The sequence below is a fragment of the Carlito syrichta genome, unplaced genomic scaffold (genome assembly GCF_000164805.1).
Source record: "Carlito syrichta isolate Samal-C Ts95f unplaced genomic scaffold, Tarsius_syrichta-2.0.1 Scaffold307170, whole genome shotgun sequence".
Lineage (NCBI taxonomy): Eukaryota > Metazoa > Chordata > Mammalia > Primates > Tarsiidae > Carlito > Carlito syrichta.
In genome coordinates, this window is record NW_007251266.1 from 324,182 (window position 1) to 343,972 (window position 19,791).

Below are 19,791 nucleotides of genomic sequence, written 5' to 3' on the forward strand. Positions count from 1 at the left end.
TTAAAACATTCCTAAGAATTGCATGTTTCCATAGCCATACATAATCTTCATCTGATTTAAGGCTAATAAAATAGAAAAATTTCCAACTTTTAAAAGCCATTGAAATTCCATGGCCTCTGTAGCAAATATTAAGCACTTACCAAAATACTTGTGATTTATCCAAGGAAGCAGATTATTTCTTGAAGCACCTTTTACTCTCAGGCCACCAAAAGAAATTAAGTAAAATTGACTATTGAAGAAAACTCTTTGTCTCAGGGTCTAAATAATTTCTCCTGGGAACATTTTTTTCCCCCCAATTCTCTCATTATATCAAGATTACCAATATTCATTGATGAAATTAAAATTATCTTTTAGAGTTGAGATACATAAAATTATTTTTTATAGTATATAGCTCTAAATCTTTGTCTCCTTTATTTTATTTTATTTACAAAATAAAACCTATATGACTTAGGTCTTTATCAGACAGAGAGAAGGATATACATAACATGATGGGTAAATAATTGTCATCCTCATTTAGTGTTTGGATTTTTTTATAACTGTTATACTGTAAGTATTAATTTTTCATATCTTCTCTGTGTTTCTTAAGTTTTCCACCTCATATCTTATTTTCAGTCAAAGCAAGCAAAAATTTACTGACTCAAGTCTCATTTTAAGAGGCAGGGTCAACCAGAGCCTTACAACCATCTCATGGTGGCTAACCACTAATTGCTTTTTTTAATAATCTTTTTACACACACATTAAGATAGGTGCTAAGACTCTGGAATCAGATGAAGCTGACCCAATGATCTTTCCATTTATGTTCCAACATTTCAGCATTAGCTGAATGTGAGCAGATACTTAAGTAATGAGATTTGAACAACATCTTCCCAAAGGCATCATCCTCTTTAGCCTATCATAGTTTATGCAAGCTCTGGGATCAAAATCTGGCTAAGAGAAGTAGTTAAGTTGCTTAACCTCTCAAAGCCTTTATTTTTTATCTATAAGATGAAAATAATAACACCAACCTCATAAGGTCTAGTAATAATTAAATTAGAACATCTGGTCGAAGAAGCAAGACAATATAGCTATGTACTGTATTATTTCCTTTATATGACATTCCTGAAAAGGCAAAGCCTTAAGCACAAATTAGATCAATATTTGCAGTAACCGGTGGTAAGGACAGGAGACTGATTCAAAAGGGGCACACAAGAAATTTGGGGGATATATTTGTTATCTGTCTCAATTGTGATGGTTAAACAATGAGTTACATTGTCAAACTTTATCATGGACTTTTACTTTATATAAATTATAACTCAACAAACCTAAAATTTAAAAATTAATATGTGTAATAGGTTTCACAAAAAACGCAGAATCAATAAAATTAGCTCTGTCCACACCCTCTTCCAAAGAAGCTAAGCATAACAGATATTTAACCAAATGTCCTTTATCTAGGAAGGTATTGTTGAAAACCAACGTAAGCATCTTCATTTTTAACACATTTCTAAAGCCTTTGCATTTTCATAAAGAAGCAATGAAGACTCATGATCTGATTTTAGAAATCTTAACTTACTAAGGTCCCTTGAAAGCAACACAATAACTCTAAATCTCAGCTATACTAAAGTTCACATACAATCAATTTATAGGATTGTTTGCTTTTTAAATAGCTACCTGCCAGTTGAGATTAAATCCTGAGAGACTTAATATTCAATGAAAAGAGTAGGCGGGAGTGTTTTTAACCTCTCTAGCCCTTGCAGTTGCTACTGGTACCTGAGTTTAAGAGCTTCTCGGTTCTCATGAGCCCAAATGCAAGAGTGGGCTGCAATTAGGGACTTCTTGAGGGAATTACACTGGGTAACCAGATTATGCAGGGTCTCTTCCCTTTCCTCTTGAGCAAGTGCTGAAGTAACAGGTGCCATATCAGGTGCACACCAGGTATGGAACTTTGTTCTGCTCAGGGACCTTCAAGTCTTACACTTTCACTTTACCAGATCCTTTGAAGACACCAGTGCCAGCCTAGATTGCGGCAACCTCATCAGGCAGTTAGACCTAAAAGAGCAGCAGGACTCAAAGTAGTTGGGCCCTCATGGATTTGCACTTCCAGAAGTTGGAGAAGCCCACCATATCAAGGGTGCATCCTTGATTTAAAAAAAAAAAAGGAAGAAAGACAGAAAGAAAAAAAAAATCCAGAGTTCAGCTTCTCTATGTCCCAGATTCCCCATACTAGGGAAACCTCTTTCAGCAGAGGCATGGACACAGTACTGGGTTCAGTCAGTGAAGACTATGGTTCTGCCCCAATGGTTGAGCAAGCCCTGGTGCTCGTGAAGAGTCTTAGAAAAGGGGACTTCTCCAGCCCATTGCCTACCACTGCAGGTATTTGCTTCTTTCAAAGGAGCTCAGTGTGAGTGCATACTTCAGGCTAAGGTTTGTACAAGGGAGAATCCCATTCCCTCTCTAAATGGAATATCAGCATCCCTACAGAGGTACATCTGTGATCTGAAATCCAGTACACAAAGATAGGAGTGAAGGGAAGAAAGACAACTTTTCTGCCAGCCTTGTAATGGAGCTGAGATGGTTCACATCCTCCCTCCAGCAAAAACCTCAGTGCATATTACTGGGATCTTCCCCAGTCATCTTTATCAGGACTGACACTTTTGCCCACCGTTGAGATATTATATATCACCACCAGCTTCAACTGCAATGAGTCCTCACCAATGAGTGCCTCTTAATGGCCTGAAGGCTGAAAGATACAATCCAGAGGGAAAAAATACTGAAAAAAAAGAGTACATCATGCCACTGGGGAACAAAATAAATTTCAAGAGTTCTCTGGCATTATAGACCCACAAGAGACAATGAACCTACACATACTCCCAATAACTGCTACTCTAAGCAACATCTGAGAAAATGCACAAAGATTCTCTTTAACCAAAGAATTCAAATAGAGCCTTTGCCACTGAAAGCCTCCAGAGTCAAAGGCAGATGATCATAAACTATATATATTAAAGGCACATTCGTAAAGGAAAGAAAAAATACAGTTGAATAAAAAATAAACTTTGAAATAATAAGTAGAAATAGTCTATCCAAATGAGAAAGAAGCAGGACAAATAATACTGGCAATATGAAGAAATAGAGTTTTATACTTCCCCCAGAAGACCACACTAACTCTCCAGCAATGAATCCAAACCAAAATAAAATCTTCAAAATTTCAGATAAAATGTTTAAAAGGCTGATTATAAAACTGCTTGGCTGGGTCCAGTAGCTCAGACTGTAATCCCAGCACTTTGGGAGGCCAAGGTGAGTGGATTGACTAAAGCTGCAGGCTCGAGACCAGTCATGACAACTTGACAAAACCTTGTGTCTACAATAAATTTAAAAATTAACACTTGTAGTTCCGGCTACTTGGAAGGCTGAGGTGGAAGGATTGCCTGAGCCCAGAAGGTTGAAGCTGGGGTGGCCGTGAGTGTGCCACTGCTCTCTAGCCTAGGTGACGGAGTGAGACTCCAATTCAAAAAAAGAAAACCAAAGAAACCAAAAAAATTGCTCAATGAGATCCAAGAGAAAGTTGAAAACCAATATAAAGAAAAAAACAAAAAAACTACTCAGCATATAAATTTTTAAAATTTCTGAAGAGATAGACACTTAAAAAAAATAAAACTGAACTTCTGGAAATGAAAGTCATTTAGGGAAGTACAAAGTGCAATGGAAAGTTTTAGCAATAAACTAGACCCAGTTGAAGAAAAGATTTCAGAACTTGAAGACAAGACTTTCAAATTAACCCAGTCAGACAAAAATAAAGAAAAACCAATGAAAAGTACTAAATAAATTCTCTAGGAAATGTGGAATTATGTAAAATATTCAAACCTAAGAATCATAGGCGTTTATGAGGAAAAGAAAAAGCAACAGCTTTGGAAAGCCTATTTAAAAGAATATTTGAGGAAAACTTCCCTGATTTTGCCAGAGATTTAGACTTACAGATACAAGAAGCACAAAGGACTCCTGGAAAATTCATTGCAAAAAGGACATTCTCAAGGCATATAGTTATCAGGTTATCTAAAGTCAATGTGAAAGAAGGAATTTCAAGAACAGTGAGTCAAAAGCATCAAATAACTTATAAAGTTGAACCTATCAGACTAACAGCAGACTTCTCTGCATAATCCTTACAAATCAGAAAGAATTGGGGTTCTATCTTTACTCTCCTCAAACACAATAATAGTCAGCCAAAAATGTATCCCATGAAACTAAGTTTCATAAATGAAGGAGAAATAAAGGTTTTCCCAGATAAGCAAACATTGAGGGAATTTGTCACACTAGATTGGCTCTACAAGAAATGTTTGAAGGAGTTCTAAACATTGAAACAAAAGATCAAAATGCACCAGTAGGTAAATACCCCAAAATATAAAACTTACAAGGCTTATAAAATACTAACACAATGGAGAAAATGAAGCAACTAGGCTATAATCAACATGATGACTGGAATAGTACCCCACAGATCATTATTAACTTTGAATGTAAATGGTCTAAATGCCTCACATAAAAGAATGGCAAAATGGATTAAAGACACATGCACAACAATCCGAATAATGACTGCCTTCAAGAGATCCATTTAACTCACAAAGACTTCTGCAAGCTCAATGTAAAGGGGTGGAAAAAATATTCCACACAAATGGAAACCAAAAATGAGCGGAATTAGCTAATTTTAAAAAAAAAGAGAGAAGATTCAAATTAGCTCAATCAGAAATAAAAATGCAGATATTTCAACTGATACCACTGAAATACAAAAGATATCTGAGATTATTATGAACACTTTCATGCAAAAACCAGAAAATTTACAGAAAATAGATAAATTATTGGAAACATACAACTCTCCAACCTCGAATCAAAAAGCAATAAAATGCCTGAGCAGACAAATAATGTATAGCAAGACTGAATCAGTAATTTTAAAAAAGTCTCTCAACAATAAAAATGCTGATAACCAGACAGATTCACAGGCAAATTCTACCAGACTTTCAAAGAACTGATGCCAATCCTTCTGAAACTAATCCATAAGATGGAGAAAGAGGGAATCCTCCCTAATTCATTCTATGAAGTTAGCATCACCCTGAGTCCAAAGCTAGAAAAAGATACAACAACAACAACAAAACTATGGATCAATACTTCTAATGAACATAGACATAAAAATTCTCAACAAAATACTATCAAACTGAATCCAATAGCACACACACACACACACAAAATTCACCACAATCAATTGTGTGAGTTTTTTTTTTTACCCTACAGATGCAGGGATGATTCAAAATGTGTAAGTTAATAATAATGTAAGTAACCATATAAATAGAATTAAAAACAAAAATCATATTATTTCTATCAAATAGAAAAGCATTCATTAAAATCTATCATCACTTTATGATTTAAAAAACTCCTCAACAAATACTCATAAAAGAGACATATTTTAAAATAATAAAATCCATATATAACAAACACATAGCCAACAGCATACTGCATGGGGAAAAGGTTGAAAGCATTCTCCCTCAGAATTGGAACAATACAAAGATGCCCACTTTTATCACTTATATTCAACATTGTACTGGAAGTACTAGCCAGAGAAATCAAGCAAAAGAAATGAATAAAGTGTATCCAAATTGGAAAATAAGAAGTCAAACTCTGTTTGCTAAGGATATAATCTTATGCCTAGAATAACCTAAAGACCTCAAAAAGACTCCTAGACTTGATAAACACGTTTAGTTTAGGTTACAAAAGCATCACACACAAATCAGTAGCACTGCCATACCTCAATAACAACCAAGTTGAGAATCAAATCAAGAATTCAATCCTATTTAAAATAGCCACCAAAAAAAAAAAAAATGACCTATGAATATATTTCACCAAGGAGGTTAAAGATCTATAGAAGAAGAACTACAAAACACTGGTGAAAGAAATCATAGGTAAAACAAACAAATGGAAAAACACCTCATGCTCATGGATTGGAAGAAACAACATTGTTAAAAATACCATACCCAAAGCAATCTACAGATTAAATGCAATCCCTATAAGATTATTAACATCATTTTAAACAGAAGTAGAAATATAATAATGAAATTATATCGAACCAAAAATAAGCCTGAATAGCCAAAGCAATCCTAAGCAAGAAAACAAAGCCAGAGAGGCATCATATTACATGTCTTCAAAGTATACTACAAAGCAATAGTAACAAAAACAGCATACTTACTGATATTATTGTAGACACATAGACCAATGGAACATAATGGAGATTTCAGAAATAAGCCCATATACCTACAACCAACTGATTTGGAACAAAGTGGACAAAAACATACATGGAAAAAGTGCTCCTAGCCGGGCTAGGTGGCTCAGTCTGTAATCCCGCGCCTTGGGAGGCTGAGGTGAGTGAATTGCCTGAGCCCGCGGGTTCACGACCCGCCTGGGCAACTTGGTGAAACCTCATCTCTACAATAAAAAAAAAAAAAAAATAGCTGGGTGTGGAAGCGCGCGCCTGTAGTTCCAGCTACTCAGAAGGCTGAGGCAGAAGGATCACCGGAGCCCAGCAGGTAGAGGCTGCGGTGACTGGGAGCGGCCACTGCACTCCAGTCTGGGTGACAGAGTGAGACTCCAACTCAAAAAAAAAAAAAAGTGCTCCTTATTCAAAAAATGGAACCTGGAAAAATGGATAGTCACATGTAAAAGAATGAAGCTGGATTCCTATCTTTCACTCTATACAAAAATTAACTCAAGATGGATTAAAGACTTAAATGTCAGAACTGAAACCATAAAAATTATAGAATAATAGCTAGAAACCCATTCTGGACATTGGCCTAGGCAAATAATTTGTGGCTAAGACTGCAAAAGCAAATGCAACAAAAATAAAAATAAATAAGCAGAACCTAATTAAACTAGAAAACTTCTGCACAACAAAAGAAATAATAAACAGGCAACATACAGAATGGGAGAAAGTATTCACAAATATATATCCAACAAACACCTAATATCCATAAACTACAAGAAACTCAAACAAATCAGCAGCAGAAAAGCAAATAAGCTCATTAAAACTCGGGCAAATGACATGAACAGACAGCTCTCAGAAGAAGATATGCAAATGTGCAACAGACATATAAAAAAAATACCCAACATCACTGATTATCAGGGAAATGCAAATTAAAACCACAATGAGAAACCACCTTACCCCAGTCAGAAAGTGAATTATCAAAAAGTCAAAAACAATAGATGCTAGCATGGATGCAACAAAAAGAGAATCCTTATACACTGTTGATGAAAATATAAATTAGTACAACCTCTATGGAAATTTCTCAAAGAATTAAATTTACCTCCCATTCAATCCAGCAATCCTACTACTTGGTATCTACCTAAAGGAAAAGAAATCATTATATAAAGAAGACATCTGTGACTGTATATTTATCATAGCACAACTCACTATTGCAAAGATGTGGGATCAGTCTAGGTACCCATCAACTGATCAGTGGATATAGAAAATGTGATATATATATATATATCATGATATATAATGATAATATATACTCTGTAGTTACATTAAGATATTCATCAATGAATTGATAATGAGTGAGTATTCAGCAATGGCTGAGTCGCATTAGTTGACCAAATTTTCTCAAGAGTAAAAAAATATAGTAGGAACCCTATAGGGGTTAGTTAGCTTCTGTTTTCTGAAGCATAGCATTTAATTAATTTTTGAGCAAATGCTAACTTATCTTTAAATTTTATCTCAGCAATCCTTTGTGGTAGTTATTATCATTCCCATTTTAGGAATGAGAAAATTGATAGATCAAGTAACTTTCTAAGATGACACAACCAGTAAGTGTCAGAGATGAAATTTGACCTTGGGCGATCTGGGTATTAATCTTCACCCTTTACTCCACATGATACAACAATACATGGATAGAGAAAGAACTAGAAGTAAGCACTGTATCTTTAAAATCTTGTTCAGTCCTAATAAACATGTTATAATTTAGTTACTATTATTATCCCTATTTTATTTATTTATTTATTTATTTATTTATTTATTTATTGAGTCAGAGTTTCACTCTGTTACCCAGACTGGAGTGCTGTGGCATGCTCCCAGCCACCACAGCCTCGATCCACTGGGCTCCAGCGATCCTTCTGACTCAGCCTTCCAAGTAGCTGGAACTACAGGCGTGCGCTACCACGCCCAGCTAGTTTTTGATTTACTGTAGAGACGAGGTCTTGCCAAGTTACCCAGGTGGGTCTCGAACCCGCAGGCTCAGGCAATCCACTCGCCTCGGCCTCCCATAGTGCTGGGATTACAGGCTGAGCCACTGAGCCCGGCCTGTTATTCCGATTTTAAACAGGTAATAACTAAAGGTCATAATGCATCCAAGGAAACATTTTGCAGTAAGTGTTATATCCCAGGAGAATCTACCCCTACAGTCCAAGCCAATATATTACTCTACTTGCTATCTGCCAAAATAGATATCTAAAAGTCCTTTCCAGCTCAGAATTTCACTAATTTTAGAAGGAAATGTCTGGTTTCTGTTGCTGGTAGGGGTAGATTATGTTGTTGCTAAGTTTAGAAATGCCCTAAAGTCATGCACAGGAATTCAAGGATCCTCATTTCTGTACCACTTGAAGGCATCCTGGAAATTACTACTTCTTATCATCTTCTTATAATCTTGCTTGAGCTGAGCTTAAACTGGGTGGATTTCAGCCTGAGGGAAAGTTCTAGCAGGCTGAACGGGCCTAGTAAGTTTTCAGTCTCTAAGCGATGTTAGTTTGAACACTTAGCACTTGCTCCCTCTGAGTATTTGGCAGCAGTAATTAGAAAGACGGAGCCAGAAAACACAGGATATTCATATTTCCAACATTAGAATCCCATTTCTTTTTGCTCAGTGTTTTGAATTACAGTCAAGAAGCATCTCATTAGTTCAACACAGTTTATAACTATGTGTTGAGTATCGTTAACGTATCATGCAATATTCTAGGCTATGGCAAGACAAACAGTAAAAGGGAGTTCTAGAGCTCAAGAAACTACCACTTTGGGTAGCAGAGAGAGATATCTAAGCAAATACATTTACAATGTTGGTATAAATGCACGGAAGCACATGGGAATGACCCAGAAGTGGAGAAAGTTCACTCTGCTTGGATGCATGCAGCAGGAAAGAATGAAAGTGAGTGTGGCAGAAACAAGGAACTGAACACCACATGTTCTCAGTTATAAGTGAGCCCTAATTATTGATCACACAGGTGAAAGAGTGGGACCTGCAGATGCTGATCACTTCTAGAAGAGAGGAAGGGGGTAAAGGGAGGGAGGAGGGAAGGACAGAGGGAAGAGAGAGCAGGGCACATGGCATCACACTGGGTACCTGGTCCACTACCAGGGAGAGAGGGCCAGCTAGAAGCCCAAACTGCACCTGCCTGCAACCTGCTTATGTAGTAAATTCTTTCACTTTTACCCCACAACTCTAAAATAATGACAATAAAAAAAGAAAGTGAGCAATCAAGATGTCTTCCCAGGGGAGGTAGAAAACAATGAGTTTTAAAGACGTGATTAAGCTGGGCATGGTGGCTCAGTTGTAATTCCAGCACATTGGGAGGCCAAGGCAAGAGGATTGCCTGAGCCTAGGCGTTCAAGACAAGCCTGGGAAACTTGGTGAGACCTCGTCTCCACAGTAAATCACAAAAACTAGCCAGACGTGGCGTGTCTGTAGTTCTAGCTACTTGGAAGGCTGAGGTGGAAGTATCGCCTAAGCCCAGCAGGTCAAGGCTGCGGTGGCTGTGAGTGTGCCACTGCACTCCAACCTGGGTGACAAAAGTGAGACTCCAACTCAAAAAAAAGAAATACACGATTAGAAAACACATTGATTTTGGATAGAGCTATAGATAAAGATAAAGAGTTAGACTCTAATAGGCTTTAGAGATAAAATTAGATTCAGAGTTCTGTAATCGCCTTTCTTGTCTAGATGTCTTTGTTACTTTTCTCTTATCCTGCAGTGCTTGTTTCTAAAGAAAACTCAAAAGAAGCTTTTAGTAATGTTTCCCAGGCCCCCAAGGTTGCTTTCTGTCTTTAGCTAAGTTATCATAAAAGTGTCTGATTAGTATATGATGAGTTCAGTGAAAACCCACTCTATAAATGTTAACTTAGAGTTTTAACTATTGAATTAAGTAAAAACCTTAACGATTAATCTTTATCCTAAGTCAGTGAAAACAGTGTTATAAATCACCCACATAACTCCTATATAAGTGTTAGAACTTATAATGAATTCATAATGAACTTACTATAAACTTGTGCCTCTAAAAAACCTTATGTCTAAACACTAAACTACATAATTCTAAATCAAATAAGGAGTGAGTATACTTATACCATTTATTACTTAAGCAATATCTAGTAACTTATAACCAAGTGAAAGAAAGCATTCTTGATGTGCTTCAGAGTTTAACCCTTGCAGATGTTAGAAAAGGCCAAGCGGCATAGTGGGAAAATGAAAAAGTGAACCATGACATTCTCAGGTTAGCTGTGAGTACTTCGCATAAACATGCCATTTTCTTCTTCCACGACTGCACAGAATTTCTTCAGCCGTACCAACAGCAAGGATAGAAGATAGAAGGGCCTCAGCTGCCCGGACTCGCTTTGTGGCCGGGGGGGTGGTCCTCAGCGCACCTGGACTTTGTCAATCAGGCGGCCTCCAAGGCTGGCTCCCAACATAATATCTTAATTGTTACGGATTTATCTAGTTGAGTGAACAACTAGACAACAATCAAAGTACAAAAAGTCCACCATTATCTAAGGTCTGCTTGACTCTCTTCTTTGATAGTTCCTTCCAGTGAACTGTGGGTAAAGAATAATGCCATGCATCTATGCGTCCATGTCTTTGAGTACACTTGAAAGACCTTTGCTGCTTACGTATTGAAAAGAAAAAAGACAACTGCACTCATACTTAAGATTCCAGAGCTTCAAGTACCTTGTTAAAGAAAATGGACTATTAGCTTTCTTAAATTGAATGCCTGTCTCCCTACCCAGACTATAAACGTCTCAGGAGCTGACATTAGATCTGAGTTAAGATTGCCAGTGGTGTGATGGAGTTGGCTTATGTAGGCTGGAGAACTATTGTCAAATATTCAAAAATTTTGTTATTCATTCACTAAATCTTTGACAGTTTGAAGTCATCTATGTTGGGAGTTGGCAAACACTACATGTTTAAAAATTCAAAAAAAGTCCGTTGAATAAATAAAGTAAATTAGAGAAATTTTTAAAGTAACACATTCAAGTTACAATAAATTAAATAAAGCTAGTGCAAGACATAAGAATGATAAGTATTGGAGGAAAAAAGTGAGTAGAGTACCTCTTCTGGCTGTGTGAGTTCTGAAAAGAGATTCTAAATTATCAGAGAGGCAGTAGAGTAATAATTATAAAAGCTATGATGGTTGCCAAAAGACTCTCTAAGAATCAGTTTTATCATAATTAAAAAAATAAGTAAAATAATTCCTGACACACAATTTTGCAAAGAGAAAAACCTATATCTGAAAATGTTTTCTAAACTACATGGCATATACACTATATAGTATGTAACTATATAGGGTATATTTCATATAGTGAACTATACTTGCTCTTATTGGATTAAAAGCAGTTACTACAAGTTTTACACAAAGTGTTAAGACTCTTTTTATTCATAAGCAAAGGGGACATATTTTCTAAGAATGGGTAAATTGTATTGTTTATTATGACAATATTCTCTACTATATTTAAAAAAAATTATTCTTAGAATAAAAAAAAAGAGAGAGGAAAATGAAGACCAATAAGTCATGTTCATATGTCATAATTCTATGCCCGAGGCAACACTACCTTGTGTTAAAGGTATCTTTCTTTCTGCTCCATCTCCCTTTCAACTACCCATTGGGTTTGCTCCCCCCAAAATCATGAAACTTAGAAACATGTTACCCAAAGACATTCTAAAGAGGTCTGGGCCTTTTTCTGAGTGTTGCTTCCTGAGTATGGATATATTATTTCTGATTTCTGAGTTTGGAAATACTATTTATATTAACTTATATTCCCTCTAGTAAAAGTTCTGAAAAGTTGGCCATCTCAATCCCTCAAATTATGCCACTTGTCACAGCAAATAAAGAAGTTTGACCATATATAATGGGGCAGGAAAGAAGTCGCCATTTCAGAAATGCTAAATGCCTTGTACTGAAGTCCTTTATGACAGAGCTTAAAAAATAAATGTAAAGTAGTATTTAAATCCTCATCTCGATGTTGCTATCAGTAATAAATATAAAGCCAAAAGCAGTAAATATTTAACTGACTACTTTACATGCCTTAAAGGCTGTAAAATGTCCTAGCAATATGGTAATGGCATTATTAAACAGAAATCCTTCAAGCACCAAGATGTCCTATAATAACTTCTATAAAGTTACATATTCAAAGAGCTCTTTGTTCTTCAAGCAGACTCATGCACACCCACAATTTTATGACAATTTCTGCTTAAATAATTGTAAGGAAATGATAAAGCATGGACTTTAGGGTCAATAGTTTGAGAATCTGAATTTGAAATTTTCCTCTGTCTTTTATTAGTTGCTAAACATTTTTTCTGGTTTTAGTTACAACAACTTTAAAATGGGAATGGTAGTGATCATCCTAAATATGTCTGAGAAAGAGTGAGATTAAATAAACTAATTATATTGCTTATAAGGATTATAAATTCAATATGGTATTACTGATATCATCATCATCATTGTCAGTCATTATCACCCTAATCCTTATAATCTTTAATCAAATTAAGGGTGACATTTGTAACAATAGGCTAAATCTTGTCCCCTGGGTCAAGAAGATCATTTCAAAATGCAAGTCACTAATGTCTATTATATATGTAAAACATTTGACTTATTAAAACTCAGGTGCCATGGCTCATGGTTGGAGACTTGCACTGTCATGTAATGTGATTCGATCATGTAAATAAATATGAATTTAAAATATCCATTGAGTCATAAAACATTAGTCACAGTAGTTAATTTCTATGATAACAATCCACATTTTAGTAGTGTAACACAGTAAAAGTTTATCTGTTATTCATGTTAGAGTAAATTTAAGTTGGTTAGGGTAGAAGGTAGTTTCTGCTTCATGCAATTATTTAGGGGTCCAAGCTCTGCCTTCTAATGGATTTGTTAAGGTCCAGATTATTGGAGTGTTCTGTTGACTGGCATTTGGAAAAGAAGACAAATTAAGAAAGACAGAACAAGAGAGTTTATGAGCCAGGCCAGGAAGTGGCATACACTACTCTCATTAAAATTTTGCTGTTTTAAAATTGGTCACATGGCTGCATCTAATCCCAAAGGAGACTGGAAGACATAATCCACCTATGTGCTCTGCTAGAAGAGAAAATGGATTTGATACGTCTCACCAGCCTCTGCCAAGGGGTTCTGGCATATTAAAATGAATTGAAGTGATTGAAAGACAACGCACCAGTTCATAGCAACAAAATCCTTTGCGTTATTTATGAAAAATAATCCATCAGCTGTTCTTCTCTTCATGATTGCTATAAAAGTAATCGCACTTTGGTTAATTCAGTGCCAGGCAGCACTTGCCTTGGAGTCCATAGTCCTGAACTCTATAGACCTGGCCTCTGTCTTTGGTCCAGTTGAGGTGGTACCTCTGAGGCTTGAATCATCCTGTGTTGCATATAGCAGAATTCTTCTGTTGCAGCTAGGGTGATACTTTTAAATCCATGTATAGCCCTGTGAAACTTCTAGACAAGATAAAAGACCTGGCTCTTCCTGGATATGAACATGCCTAGTAAACATTCTTCTTTTGGATGAGGAATGCTTTGTGTTATAAATATTAAGCTACATAAGAGGAGAAAACAAGCAGCCAGACTTTTTGGAGATGTTATCTCTTTATATAGACATAAACATATGTATATGTGACATATACACACCCACATATACACATATGTATGACTTCCATATGTCTTTTAGTGTTATCAGAACAACAACCAGTTCCCTGGGAGTTACCCAAGGTCCTGAGCAGCCTCTGATCAAAGATATCTCATACCTAGGACAGCAAAGGGTTCATAGTGTTTTAGAGGTCTCTTGCCTTCATATGTCATACAATTTAAACTCATGACTCCTTGCATACACATTGCTAATTTTGACATTATCCAATCTAACAGCTTATTCTAAGGTTTCTTTAGCTCCCAACATAACACGAACTTACATCCTGTTTGATTTCGTGGCCTGCTCATGATAAGCACTGGCCTGCAATAATCCTTTCTTAACATGTTCTGGCATCAAGATTGCCAAATATTGCACTAAAATTATCGGATAGACCTAAAAACGCTGCCCGTACTGCTATTTTATCAGGTGGGATTTAGTGATCCACGCTCCTGTGAGCATGTTTATCAAAAATTCCAAAACAATTTTCTCATGAGGATAATGGAAGGAAGGAAGGAAGGAAGGAAGAAAAAATGGAGGGGAGGAAAAAGGACAGAAGGAAGAAGGGAGAAAGGGAGGAAGGGAAGGAGGGAGAGGGAGATGAAAGGAGAGGAGGAAGGAAGAGAGGGAGCGGAGAAAGGAGGAAGGGAGGGAGGAAGGAAGGAAGATTTCGGGGGTCCTTACTTATAGGATCAAATAAGATAATGCAGAGGATACTATTGTGATGGTGTAAAATATTTTTGTCATCTAACTCCATCAATCCTTATGATAGCTTGCTTTTAAGAAAGTGGGCAAGTGACAAATTATCATACTTCTTTTTATTCCCCCTTCATGGAAACTCCTTTATGTATGAGCTGCATATTTCTTGGAAAATCTGAAAGACTTATAATTAATCAAAGTAAGCATCAACTTAAATTTCATGCTAATTTCAGAAGTGTGTATCCTTATTTTAATGCCTTTGGATGCTGGAGGGAATTTAGGTACAAGATATACTAAGAGTCAATGCGTTTATATATTAAAACAAAAATTATTATTTTTTGATCATTAAATGCCATTTAATTTGTAGTATTACAGCAACCACTGTTATAATTATGCACCATTAAATGATAACTGTATATATTTGGATTCCACATTCCTCAAAAATTTCACTTTGGTATTTGAAGGGCATTATTGTTATGATTATAAGAAAGACATTATTAAAAATTATACTCAAGATGTCTTAAATGTTTACCTAATTGATTTATTGACATAAGAGTAGAATATTTTAAATTAATAAGCTACCTTGTTAAATTACTTTAATGAATTCTTATTTTGAGTTATTATGAATGACAATTTTGCACATGTTGAGCATGGATATGAGATAGTCTTTAAGTCAAGAGCATTGCAATCTTATTGGGAAGATTATTCTGTTGAGTATCATTTGTCAGTTGCTGTGAATAGAATGGTGAATGAGACATTTAATTTGCATGTACTTGTTATAACTCTTCTACTAGGATATAAGTTTCAGAGGACTAAGAATATGTTTAACATCTTTCTCTCTTTTTTACTACTCTCAATTCTCACAAAATGCTATATACCTGTAGTTATCAAAAATAGTTGGGTAAAATAAATGAATGAATGCATGAATATAAAATAACTTTGTGCAGAGAGGATATAATGGTACCTAGATACTTCCACTTAATCAGTGAAATCTCTCCACACAAACAATTAAGAGGCAATACGTTCTGGTTTTCTAAATTCATATGGTTACATCACTGCTGTCAGTTTGCCACATAAAAGGTTGGAAAAGCTCACAGAGTTTAGTTGTGTTTAATTTTGAATCTTTTTAGTTGAGCAATTCCAAATAAATTTAAAATGCTGAAGTCAACAAATGATTATACATGGATTGTGGGTTTCATTACTTAATATTTGTTGTTTGTTCTTTTATTTTGCAAAGTGGCATAAATAGATCCACTATTTGTGACACATGGTACAGGCATATGAAGAGATTCATTAATAGCAATTTCAGAGCAGATGATGCAGAAACTCACATTGTTTTTCCATCAAGAGATTCACTGGAACAAGCAGAGCTTGACGTGCTATGAAAAGCCTCCTGACAGAGAACCTCATCACTGTGGTGTCTACATATGTAGAAAAAGAGAAACAGAGAATATCTAGGACAACAAAGAATGATGGGAGCATCTTGAAAGAGAAAATGATCTTTCTAAGGGGGGCCAAGCCTCATGGACTCAGCCTCTGGTAGCTGTCTGTTCTTCCAGTGAATTCTTTCAGATCTGCGGAGCCAACTACTTGCTCAACTACTGAAAGGGAGAAGGGGGGGAGTTCCATGGCCATCCACATTGGTATCTCCTTACCTGTGCCTTCTGCATTTCTCACAATCATTGTATATCACTTTCTTTATAAGAAGATATAATTTTTGTTATTACAAGGTATATTAACTTTTCTATGAATCTTTTCATTCTTTAAATCTCTTTCACCAGTACATTCTTCCATTTTATCTTTAGAATAACTGAAAGTGGCCAGCCTCAGATGCTATCCTGACTCCAACTGAGTCAGAGTTGTGAGATGCCACGGTTCTCCTAAAGTCACTTAATTCTTCTAAGTCAGTTCTTGAAACTGAGCCTCAGCTTGCTTAATTGCAATCGTGTGTGTGTGTGTGTGTGTGTGTGTGTGTGTGTGTGTGTGTGTTGTGCATTTTTATGGAATCTTCCTAGTAATCATGAGAATGACTTGCATTCTAGTTACTTTTTGATTTTTTTTTGAATTGGAGTTTCACTCAGTCGCCCAGACTGGAGTGCCATGGCCACTCCCTGCCACCTCAGCCTTGACTTGCTGGGCTCTGGCAATCCTTCCGCCTCAGCCTTCCAAGTAGCTGGAACCACAGGCGCGCACTACCACGCCCGGCTAACTTTTTTGATTTATTGTAGAGATGTGAGGTCTCGCCAAGTTGCCCAGGCGGGTCTCGAACCCTTGGGCTCAGGCAATTCACTCACCTCGGCCTCCCAATGAGATTACAGGCTGAGGCACCGAGCCTGGCAACTTTTTAATTTTTTATATGAGGATAGATGAAGGTTTAGACAGAATAAGTAAGTCGCTGAATGAAGGTCACACAGTTAAGAAGTGACCTAGTTTTACCTCCTATGGTGTCTGTGGGATATATACGTATATATATTTAACTATGCTACAATTTCTTATGTTTCTATTTGGTTCTCTTACAAAAAGTCGATCAGAAAGAGAAAATGCTGTAAAATTAGAATATTTTCATTTTAATTTACATAAATTATAATGTGCTAATAGCATCTGAAAGCATCCATTTGGGTAGGGGAGAGTTACAATGACTACTCCTAAAAGGGCATGAAAATTAAAGTGTCAATTGAGTGTTGTAATCAAGACCAGTTTAGCTACTCTTCTCATAGTCACAATTATTAGATTTAGAGTATTCGAAATCATGGTAAACAAATTATCAAAAGTAAGTATGTGGATAGTGACTATCGTAGCATTTTATGTTAACTGCGCTCTTAAAATAAATGTTACCATATCCCAGCTTTTCTTGAGAATAATTTCAGTGATTTCAAATTAGCTTGTTTCAGTCATTTCATACTATGCAAACCATATAGTGTAATAAAAAGAACACAGTGAAGACCACTGAACCTCAGCTTAAAAACACCCCTCAGCTTTCTGGGCACAAAAAAAGAGGGAGGCAGTATAGTTCCTTCCCCTAACTTCTGCCATCCAGTGCCTATGTAACAATAAAACTAGAAAGAATTGCTAAACTATGCTAATCTTAAGACATACACCATTTTCTTTACAAGGAAAATTAGAATACAGATTGGAAACAGAAAAGGATATATGAGCAAAATCATTAAAATTAAAAGTTAATTCAGCAAGAATTTAAAGAAATGCTATGATATAATACAAATGCTAAATTAAAGCATCTAAAAGTAAACAAGTTTTGAAAAAAACCTTAACTCAGGTATCGGAGGTACAAAATTTCATCAAAGCAAAAGTAATATAAACAGAGTTACTTGAAAAAGGAAAGGTATTTAAGGATAAATAGCTTAAAAACCCATGATAAAATAAAACAAAATAACAACAAAATAAGCATTTCCGTGCTAAAGTTTTATGAAAATCATAGTTAAAATATAAAGGTAACCATTTTCTGTACTTTCATTTATTTAGCAAATATTGACCTTCTATAGTGTCAAGAACAGAACAAGTGTGACAAAAATGAATTAAAACAATTTGCTTGCTCACACAGAGTTCGTAGGGACAGGAGACAGCAAATAACTAAGCATACAAACATAAAATATACATGTTTGGCATTTATTTTGTGTCTCCTGAAATATTTCTGATCCTCCTCTTACTCCAGTCACTGCTGTGGTGACCGATTGTTCCCAGACTTCTACTAGTCACTTTCAGGTGCAAACTGACAGCTCCTCCTTTTGTCCTCTGTGCCTCCTCCAAGAAACTATTTCTGTCCCAGCATTTCTTTAAGGCTGTTGCAAGGGCTGTCAGGGGAGCCTGACCTGCATTTTTCCATACTCAAACCAGAAGTGCAAGGGAGTTAATGCCTGTGGGGGTATCCTCAAGCAATGGAGGTCAGAAGCTGACATGAAAATTCTGAGATCTCTCACACAAGGAATCTCAGGAGTCTCATTACTCAACAACTTCCTATAGTGTTTACTAACTTGATAATGTAGAACTATTTTGACTCTTTTCCCATTCCTTTTTGACTCTTACATCTATCACTCACTTTACAGATAAAGTTCAGGTTCAAAGAGATTACATAATTTACTCAATGTTACTCTGTTTATAAGAAGCAACAACATCTGTCTTCAATGTGATTCTTTTGAACTTAGAACACTTAAAAAATTATTTTACCTCTTCTTAAACTAACTTCCCATCTTTCTCCTTTTCCTGACTTCAAGATATTCATGCCCCTTGTGGTGTGGAGGTATCTCCAGTGATTGCTTATTATATAAAATTTTCTCAAGTATAATCATACGAAAAAAAATATTCCAGAGAGCACATGGTCCATCCAAAGGAGATGATAGCTAATGCTAGAATTCTAGCCATCTTCTTTCCTGAAATTGGTCAAGTCCTTTTTTCCCCCCAAATTCATAATCACAGTAAGAAAGTTATCACTCAGGTGGCTCCTCACAGGCACCTATGAAACTTTTCTGGTGATAAAAATTAAGAATATAGTCACTTCCATCTTGGGTTGATTTCAAGTACATCAATAGAACAACTTATAGAACTGTCATATTTTAAGGAAAATTGCAGAAAGCAGTGTTTCCAGTCATTTGCTAACTGAGCCAGAAATTATAATGGCATGCCAAATTAGACTGAGCTGTAAAAGGAAGATGTTCACATTACTCTTCTCTGCACTTACAATATGCATAAGAAACTCAGAGGCCTGCCTTTTTTTTGTTTTTTTTTTTGAGCTACTAAACTTTTTTCAAGTTTCTTCCCTTCTGGGTGTTGTATTTTCGAGATCAGAGGAGATCAGGCGCATTCACAGTGGTATGGATATATTTTTGCTTCATTTATTTTGCCTTACATCTGGTTACCCTGCAGCTGTGATAACTTGGTGGCTCTCAAGAGAAAGTGAGGTTGAGCTTTTTTCTGGTCACTCGATGTTCGAAGAAGAAGAAGAATGTACCCTGCTGAGCTGTTAGCCCACATCTCTTCTTCCTCCTGCTATATTTTTGAGTCCTGTGTGTTTTGCAATGTTAATGAAAATAGCAAGCTGTTCATTTGGCAGAGACAATGAGAATAGGGCATGCTTTGCTTCTTTTTTCCTCTGAAGTTTCACTACCCAAGTTGCTGCCTGGTCTGAGGTGGGAAAGGACTATTGATCTCAATATCTTAGGTATTCCTCTGCCTGTG